This window comes from Salvelinus sp. IW2-2015, unplaced genomic scaffold, assembly GCF_002910315.2.
Source record: "Salvelinus sp. IW2-2015 unplaced genomic scaffold, ASM291031v2 Un_scaffold1552, whole genome shotgun sequence".
In the NCBI taxonomy this organism is placed as follows: Eukaryota; Metazoa; Chordata; class Actinopteri; order Salmoniformes; family Salmonidae; genus Salvelinus; species Salvelinus sp. IW2-2015.
In genome coordinates, this window is record NW_019942983.1 from 148,554 (window position 1) to 158,824 (window position 10,271).

A 10,271-nucleotide genomic window follows, 5' to 3' on the forward strand; every position below is an offset into this window, starting at 1 on the left:
GTTTAGACTGTATGCTGTATGCTCCATTTGTTGAAATCTATTATTAATTATAAATACTTTGGTTTTCTTTAAAAAAAAAAAATGGTATGATATACTTACAATGTGTATTTAAAATATGAATGTATTGTAAATTGAAATTCACAAAATATTTTCCTGAAAGGTGCTTTGGAAGTATTTTGTTGAGGAAAACAGTTATAATTTATGCTATGCTGTATTGCTGCATTAAATAAGAGAAATTGAAAGTCTCCTCTTTACCTACAAATACAAACAAATAAAATATGAAAATTATCCTTTTTATCTAAAAGCTTCTGTACCTAAAAAAAAAAAAAAAGAATTATGAAAGGAAATAATTTCTTCCCCTCTGTAAGCTGTTAGAGAGAAACTGAGGAGGAAGCGAGACACCCCACTTCATTTTTCCCCTGTATTTTTCTGGTTCAATGAATGAAGTAGACCAGACCCGCTGCTTATGGTGTCTACGAGAGGGAGGGAGAAAGAGAGCAGAGCAACAGGCCCAACCCCCACTACTAAAACTCCTTACAAAGGCCTGAACCTAGGAAGAAACCTAGAGCGGAACCAGGCTATGAGGGGTGGCCAGTCTTCTTCTGGCTGTGCCGGGTGGAGATTACAACAGAACATGGCCAAGATGTTCAAATGTTCATAGATGACCAGCAGGGTCAAATAATAATAATCACAGTGGTTGTCGAGGGTGCAACAGGTCACCACCTCAAGAGTAAATGTCAGTTCGCTTTTCATAGCCGATCATTTAGAGTATCTCTACCGCTCCTGCGGTCTCTAGAGAGTTGAAAACAGCAGGTCTGGGACAGGTAGCAGGTCTGGGACAGGTAGCACATCCGGTGAACAGGTCAGGGTTCCATCGCCGTAGGCAGAACAGTTGAAACTGGACCAGCAGCACGACCAGGTGGACTGGGGACAGCAAGGAGTCATCAGGCCAGATAGTCATGGGGCATGGTCCTAGGGCTCAGGTCCTCCTAGAGAAAGAGAGAGAATTAGAGAGAGCATACTTAAATTCATACAGGACAAGACAGGAGAAATACTCCAGATATAACAGACTGGCCCTAGCCCCCCAACACAAACTACTGCAGCATAAATACTGGAGGCTGAAACAGGAGGGCTCGAGAGACACTGTGGCCCTGTCTGACGATACCCCCGGACAGGGCCAAAAAGGCAGGATATAACCCCACCCACTTTGCCAAAGCACAGCCCCCACACCACTAGAGGGATATCTTCAACCACCAACTTACCATCCTGAGACAAGGCCGAGTATAGCCCACGAAGATCTCCCCCACGGCACAAACCCGGGGGGGGGGGGGGGGCAACATGGACAGGAAGATCACATCAGTGACTCAACCCACTCAAGTGACACACCCCTCCTAGGGACGGCATGGAAGAGCACCAGTAAGCCAGTGACTCAGCCCCTGTAATAGGGTTAGAGGCAGAGAATCCCAGTGGAATAAGGTAGAATACAGCACGGTACTGAACAGTGAGTAGAGCACAGTACAATACAATACTGTACAACAGAGTACAATACAGAACAATACACTAGGTATATACGGCAGGACCAAATCGGAAAGATAGGTAGGTAATGCTTTGTAGATTAGCGAACCTTGGAATCAGCCCTAGCCTTAACAGGAAGCTAGTGTAGAGAGGCTAGCACTGGAGTAATATGATCAAATTGTTTGGTTCTAGTCAAGATTCTAGCAGCTGTGTTTAGCACTAACTGAAGTTTATTTAGTGCTTTATCCGGGTAGCCGGAAAGTAGAGCATTGCAGTAGTCTAACCTAGAAATGACAAAAGCATGGATACATTTTTCTGCATAATTTGGAAAGAAGCTGCCCTTGAAACAGTCTTGATATGTTGGTCAAAAGAGAGATCAGGGTCCAGAGTAACGCCAAGGTCCTTCACAGTTTTATTTGAGACGACTGTACAACCATCAAGATTAATTGTCAGATTCAACAGAAGATCTCTTTGTTTCTTGGGACCTAGAACTAGCATCTCTGTTTTGTCTGAGTTTAAAAGTAGAACATTTGCAGCCATCCACTTCCTTATGTCTGAAACACAGGCTTCCAGGGAGGGCAATTTTGGGGCTTCACCATGTTTCATCGAAATGTACAGCTGTGTGTCATCCGCATAGCAGTGAAAGTTAACATTGTTTCCGAATGACATTACCAAGAGGTAAAATATATAGTGAAAACAATAGTGGTCCTAAAACGGAGCCTTGAGGAACACCGAAATTTACAATTGATTTGTCGGAGGACAAACCATTCACAGAGACAAACTGATATCTTTCCGACAGATAAGATCTAAACCAGGCCAGAACTTGTCCGTGTAGACCAATTTGGGTTTCCAATCTCTCCAAAAGAATGTGGTGATCGATGTTATCAAAAGCAGCACTAAGGTCTAGGAGCACGAGGACAGCTGCAAAACATGACTGTCAATGTGTCAACATCAATGTGTCAAGAGATATAGTATTAAAAAACTTCATTGTCTCCCTTGATCCACTGAACCACCAGGTGTGAAACAGGGAAGAGAATCAGGGGGTATGCTAATTTTATATAGAGCAGACCTAACTCACTCTATTAAATTGGTCAAAACAGGAAGGTTTTACATCTGGCTTGAAATTAATTAGGAATTTATCTTAACAGATACATTGCTACCTATATCCTCCCAATAGAATCCCCATACTTTGATGACAGGTTCTCCATCCTAGAGGGGAAGATCAACCATTTCCAGGCCCAGGGACATGTACTAGTTTGTGGCGACTTAAATGCCAGAACTGGACAAGAACCTGACACCCTCATCACACAGGGGGACAAACACCTACCTGGAGTTGACAGCATTCCCTCTCCCATATGCCCCCCTAGACACAACTACAACAACATAACCAACAAAAACAGGTAACAACTCCTGCAGCTCTGTCAGACGCTGAGTATGTGCATAGTCAATGGTAGGCTTTGAGGGGACTTCTATGGTAGGTACACCTATAGGTCATCTCTTGGCAGTGGCACTGTAGACTACTTTATCACTGACCTCAACCCAGAGTCTCTTAGGGGTGTCAGTGGACTGACTGAACGCTCAGATCACAGTCTACTAGAACAGAGCAATACTCAATCATGAGGCATCAAAGCCAAAGGAACTGAATAATAAACTCGTCAAAAAAAGAAACGTCCCCTTTTCAGGACCCTGTCTTTCAAAGATAATTTGTAAAAATCCAAATAACTTTACCAGATCTTCATTGTAAAGGGTTTATTAAACACTGTTTCCCATGCTTGTTCAATGAACCATAAACAACTAATGAACATGCACCTGTGGAACGGTCATTAAGACACTAACAGCTTACAGACGGTAGGCAATTAAGGTCACAGTTATGAAAACTTAGGACACTAAAGAGGCCTTTCTACTGACTCTGAAAAACACCAAAAGAAAGATGCACAGGGTCCTTGCTCATCTGCGTGAACGTGCCTTAGGCATGCTGCAAGGAGGCATGAGGTCTGCAGATGTGGCCAGGGCAATAAATTGCAATATCTGTACTGTGAGACGCCTAAGACAGCGCTACAGGGAGACGGGACAGACAGCTGATCGTCCTCGCAGTGGCAGACCACGTGTAACAACACCTGGACAGGATCGGTACATCCGAACATCACACCTGCGGGACAGGTACAGGATGGCAACAACACCTGCCCGAGTTACACCAGGAACGCACAATCCCTCCATCGGTGCTCAGACTGTCCGCAATAGCCTGAGAGAGGCTGGACTGAGGGCTTGTACGCCTGTTGTAAGGCAGGTCCTCAACAGACATCACTGGTAACAACGTCACCTATGGGCACAAACCCACCGTCGCTGGACCAGACAGGACTGGCAAAAAGTGCTCTTCACTAACGAGTCATGGTTTTGTCTCTCCAGGGATGATGGTCGGATTTGCGTTTATCATCGAAGGAATGAGCATTACACTGAGGCTTGTACTCTGGAGCGGGATAGATTTGGAGGTGGAGGGTCTGTCATGGTCTGGGGCAGTGTGTCACAGCATCATCAGACTGAGCTTGTTGTCATTGCAGGCAATCTCAACGCTGTGCGTTACAGGGAAGACGTCCTCCTCCCTCATGTGGTACCTTTGCTGCAGGCTCATCCTGACATGACCCTCCAGCATGACAATGCCACCAGCCATACTGCTCGTTCTGTGCGTGATTTCCAGCAAGACAGGAATGTCAGTGTTCTGCCATGGCCAGCGAAGAGCCCGGATCTCAATCCCATTGAGCACATCTGGGACCTGTTGGATCGGAGGGTGAGGGCTCGGGCCATTCCCCCCAGAAATGTCTGTGAACTTGCAGGTGCCTTGGTGGAAGAGTGGGGTAACATTTCACAGCAAGAACTGGCAAATCTGGTGCTGTCCATGAGGAGGAGATGCACTGCAGTACTTGATGCAGCTGGTGGCCACACCAGATACTGACTGTTACTTTTGATTTTGACCCCCCCCCCCTTTGTTCAGGGACACATTATTCCATTTCTGTTAGTCACATGTCTGTGGAACTTGTTCAGTTTATGTATCAGTTGTTGAATCTTGTTATGTTCATACAGATATTTACACATGTTAAGTTTGCTGAAAATAAATGCAGTTGACAGTGAGAGGACGTTTCTTTTTTTACTGAGTTTATTAAGAAATGCTATACTATAGATGGAAGGAAAGTGGTGTGGAAATCTACCAAAGACTATTAGACAACAACAAATTCAATCCCTTCAAGACAACTTCCTGGACAAAATGTTACACTGTAATAGTGAAGGTGTAAACTTGGCAGTAGTGTCACGCCCTGACCTTAGAGATCCTTTTTATGTCTCTATTTTGGTTTGGTCAGGGCGTGAGTTGGGGTGGGCATTCTATGTCTTGCATTCTATGTTCATTTTTCTATGTTTTATATTTCTTTGTGTTTAGCCGTGTGTGGTTCTCAATCAGAGGCAGCTGTCTATAACAAAGAACAAAGAACAAATAGCAAAACATATACATGATCAAATACAAATCTTAGAATCAACTATTAAAGACTACCAGAACCCACTGGATTCTCCAATTACATTGAATGAACTGCAGGACAAAATTCAAACCCTCCAACCCAAAAAGGCCTGTGGTGTTGATGGTATCCTCAATGAAATTATCAAATATACAGACAACAAATTTCAATTGGCTATACTTAAACTCTTTAACATCATCCTTAGCTCTGGCATCTTCCCCAATATTTGGAACCAAGGACTGATCACCCCAATCCACAAAAGTGGAGACAAATTTGATCCCAATAACTACCGTGGGATATGTATCAACAGCAACCTTGGGAAAATCCTCTGCATTATCATTAACAGCAGACTCGTACATTTCCTCAGTGATAACAAAATTACTGAGCAAATGTCAAATTGGCTTTTTACCAAATTACCGTACGACAGACCACGTATTCACCCTAACTGACAAACGAACAAACCAAAACAAAGGCAAAGCCTTTGACTCAATTTGGCATGATGGTCTGCTATACAAATTGATGGAAAGTGGTGTTGGGGGAAAAACATACAACATTATAAAATCCATGTACACAAACAACAAGTGTGCGGTTAAAACTGGCAAAAAACACACATTTCTTTCCACAGGGCCGTGAGGTGAGACAGGGATGCAGCTTAAGCCCCACCCTCTTCAACATATATATCAACGAATTTGCGAGGGCACTAGAACAGTCTGCAGCACCAGGCCTCACCCTACTAGAATCTGAAGTCAAATGTCTACTGTTTGCTGATGATCTGGTGCTTCTGTCCCCAACTAAGGTGGGCCTACAGCAGCACCTAGATCTTCTGCACAGATTCTGCCAGACCGGGGCCCTGACAGTAAATCTCAGTAAGACAAAAATAATGGTGTTCCAAAAAAAGGTCCAGTCGCCAGGAAAACAAATACAAATTCCATCTAGACACCGTTGCCCTGGAACACAAAAAAACTATACCTACCTCGGCCTAAACATCAGCATCACAGGTAACTTCCACAAGCTGTGAATAAGCTGAGAGACAAGGCAAGAAGGTTCTTCTATGCCAAAAGGAACATCAAATATGACAATTAGGATCTGGCTAAAAATACTTGAATCAGTTATAGAACCCATTGCCCTTTATGGGTGTGAGGTCTGGGGTCCGCTCACCAACCAAGAATTCACAAAATCGGGCAAACACCAAATTGAGAGACTGCATGCAGAATTCTGCAACAAGATCCTCCGAGTACAACGTAAACCACCAAATAATGCATGCAGAGCAGAATTAGGCCGATACCCGCTAATTATCAAAATCCAGAAAAGAGCCGTTAAATTCTACAACCACCTAAAATGGAGCAATTCCCAAACCTTCCATAACAAAGCCATCACCTACAGAGAGATGAACCTGGAGAAGAGTCCCCTAAGCACGCTGGTCCTGGGGCTCTGTTCACAAACACAAACAGACCCCACAGAGCCCCAGGACAGCAACACAATTAGACCCAACCAAATCATGAGAAAACAAAAATATAATTACTTGACACATTGGAAAGAATTAACAAAAAAACAGAGCAAACTAGAATGCTATTTGTCCCTAAACAGAGAGTACACAGCGGCAGAATACCTGACCACTGTGACTGACCCAAACTTAAGTAACGCTTTGACTATATACAGACTCAGTGAGCATAACCTTGCTATTGAGAAAGACCTGGCTCTCAAGAGAAGACAGGCTATGTGCACACTGCCCACAAAATGTAGAAACTGAGCTGCACTTCCTAACCTCCTGCCCAATGTATGACCATATTCGAGACATATATTTCCCTCAGATTACACAGACCCACAAAGAATTTGAAAACCCCCCAGATTTGGATAAACTCCCATATCTACTATGTGAAATACGATCACAGCAGCAAGATTTGTGACCTGTTGCCACAAGAAAAGGGGGGGGGGGGTGTATTCATGTTCTGGTCGGTTCATATGTAGGTTAGCTAAACAAAGGACCAGGGTAGAGGAGGGGTGGTGGGGGGCCAGGACATGTGGTAGCAGGCACATGGTCCATACAAAAACAGGCAGCAGCCACGTGCCTGTTTCATCAACAATACAGTCAACCCTGTCACACAGTACACACACACACACAGAGACTGATGAACCCAGAGACCTTGCGGATTGGGGGGGGATAGAGTAGAGTGGCAGAGACTGAAGCGAGACATCCCACTCCCTAATTTGTTCTGGTTCATATACAGTCAATGAACTAAGCAGACCAAACACAGCTAGCTAATGCATTGGTAGCTATGGGAGACCCACCTCATTCAGCAGACCGGAACTGACCATTTCTTTCAATGGTAAATGATCTGAGTGGGACATCTTATTTTATCAACCATCTTTGGTAGAGGAATGTTTGTTTGGCTTCAGAGGCTGAGTCCCACATGGCTACCTACTGCCTACATGGCTAACTACTGCCTACCTACTGCCTACATGGCTAACTACTGCCCACATGGCTACCTACTGCCTACCTACTGCCTACATGGCTACCTACTGCCTATCTACTGCCTACATGGCTACCTACTGCCTACCTACTGCCTACATGGCTACCTACTGCCTACATGGCTACCTACTGCCTACATGGCTACCTGCTGTCTGCATGGCTGCCTACATGGCTACATGGCTGCCTACATGGCTACCTACGTGATTACCTGCTGTCTACATGGCTACCTACTGCTTACATGGCTAACTACTCTCTGCATGGCTACCTACTGCCTACATGGCTACCTACTGCCTACATGGCTACCTGCTGCCTACATGGCTACCTGCTGCCTACATTGCTACCTACTGCCTACATGGCTACCTGCTGCCTACATGCCTACCTACTCTTTACATGGCTACCTACTCTTTACATGGCTACCTACTCTTTACATGGCTACCTACTGCCTACATGGCTACTTACTCTTTACGTGGCTACCTACTGCCTACATGGGGGGGAATTCCGACCAGAGTTAAGTGCGTAAATGCAACATAATTCCCTTTTTATGCACTTTTCTCTCTACGGTTATTCTGACCTTGATCTAAAGAATGCGAACAGCATGCTATTTATCCGCTATTCGTTCAGGGTGGAGATCGAAGAAATGGAGGTGTGTCTACAGATACATCGTATTCTGACCAAGACTTAATTCCCTCATAATTACCACCATCTTTTTACACAAGATGAAAAAGGTTGAGCAACCTGTTGGTTCCAAGTGGAACAACATCTACTTTCTTTATTGTTGTTGTTTAAATATACTGAACAAAAATATAAATGCAACATGTGACAATTTCAACAATTTTACTGAGTTACAGTTCATGTAAGGAAATCAGTCAATTCAAAATAAATTAATTAGACCCAAATCTATGGGTTTCATATGACGGGGCAGGGAAGCAGCCATGGGTGGGCCTGGGAGGGCATAGGCCCACCAACTTGGGAGCCAGGCCCAGCCAATCAAAAATTGTTTTTCCTCACAAAAGGGCTTTAATACAGACAGAAATACTCCTCAGGTTCATCAGTTGCCTGGGCGGCTGGTCTGAGACGAAACAGCAGGTGAAGAAGTCTGATGTGGAGGTCCTGGGCTGGCGTGGTTACACGTGGTCTGCGGTTGTGAGGCCGATTGGACATACTGACAGATTCTCTAAAAACAACATTGGAAGCAGCTTATAGTAGAGAAATTAACATTAAATTCTCTGGCAACAGCTCTGGTGGATATGATGTTGGGGGTGATTAGGCCTGGCTCACAGTCAACGTTCCAATTCATCCCGAAGGTGTTCGATAGGGTTGAGGTCAGGGCTCTGTGCAGGCCAGTCAAGTTCTTCCCCACTGATCTCTACAAACCATTTCTGTATGAACCTCGCTTTGTCCACGGGGGCATTGTCATGCTGAAACAGGAAAGGGCCTTCCCCAAACTGTTGCCACAGTTGGAAGCACAGAATCGTCTAGAATGTCATTATATGCTGTGTCATTAAGATTTCCCTTCACTGGAACTAAACCATTAAACTAGGCAAGTCAGTTTAGAACAAAATCTTATTTACAATGACGGCCTAGCCCGGCCAAACCCGGACGACGCTGGGCCAATTGTGCGCCGCCCTATGAGACTCCCAATCACAGCCAGATGTGATGCAGCCTGGATTCGAACCAGGTACCGGAGTGATGGCTCTTGCACGGAGATGCAGTGCCTTAGTGGGCTCCTGAGTGGCGCAGCAGTCTAAGGGGCCTCTTCCTCCACCAAACTTTACAGTTGGCACTGTGCAATGGATTTAGTTATTTAAATTGTGGGATAGCCAGGGGCACACTTCTACACACAACTTACAAACAAATAATGTGTTTAGGGAGTCCACCAGAGCAGAGGCAGTATGGTTGTGAATTGGTCCATTTTCCTGTCCTGCTAAGCATTCCAAAATGTAACGAGTACTTTTGCATGTCAGGGAAAATGTATGGAGTATAAAGTACAATCTTTTTAGGAATGTAGTAAAGTAAAAGTAGCCAAAAATAAATAGTAAAGTACAGATTCCCCCCCCAAAATAACTTTAGAAATACATTAAAGTATTTTTACACCACTGTATCTTAAGCTTTTCATGAAGCTCCCGACAAACAGTTCTTGTGCTGATGATGCTTACAGAGGCAGTTCGAACCTCGGGTAGTGAGTATTGCAGCCAAGGACAGGCGTTTTGTACGTGCTACGCGCTTCAGCGTTCCCGTTCTGTGAGCTTGTGGCCTACCAGTACGCGGCTCAGCCGTTGTTGCTCCTAGATGTTTCCACTTCACAATAACAGCACTTAGTCGACCAGGGGCAGCTCTAGCAGGGCAGAAATTTGACATGTTGGAAAGGTGTCATCCTATGACAGTGCCACGTTGAAAGTCACTGAGCTCTTCAGTAAGGCCATTCTACTGCCAATGTTTGGCTATGGAGATTGCATGGCGGTGTGCTCGATTTTATACACCTGTCAGCCACGGGTGTCTGAAATAGCCAAATCCACTAATTTGAAGGGGTAATATATAGTTTGTCTGAATACCAACTATTGAGAAATGTGAAGGAAAGGGCACTACTACCCTTAGGTCTCTGGACAATAGTGCACTTTGTAGGCAACAGGGTTCTAGTTGGGATGCACACAGTGAAGGCAAACGTCACCCTATTCCCTACGTCAGGGCTCTCCAACCCTGTTCCTGGAGAGATACCCTCCTGTAGGTAAGATAGTGACAAGTCTGTACTGTCAGTTGACTAGTATCACAAATACATTGTGACA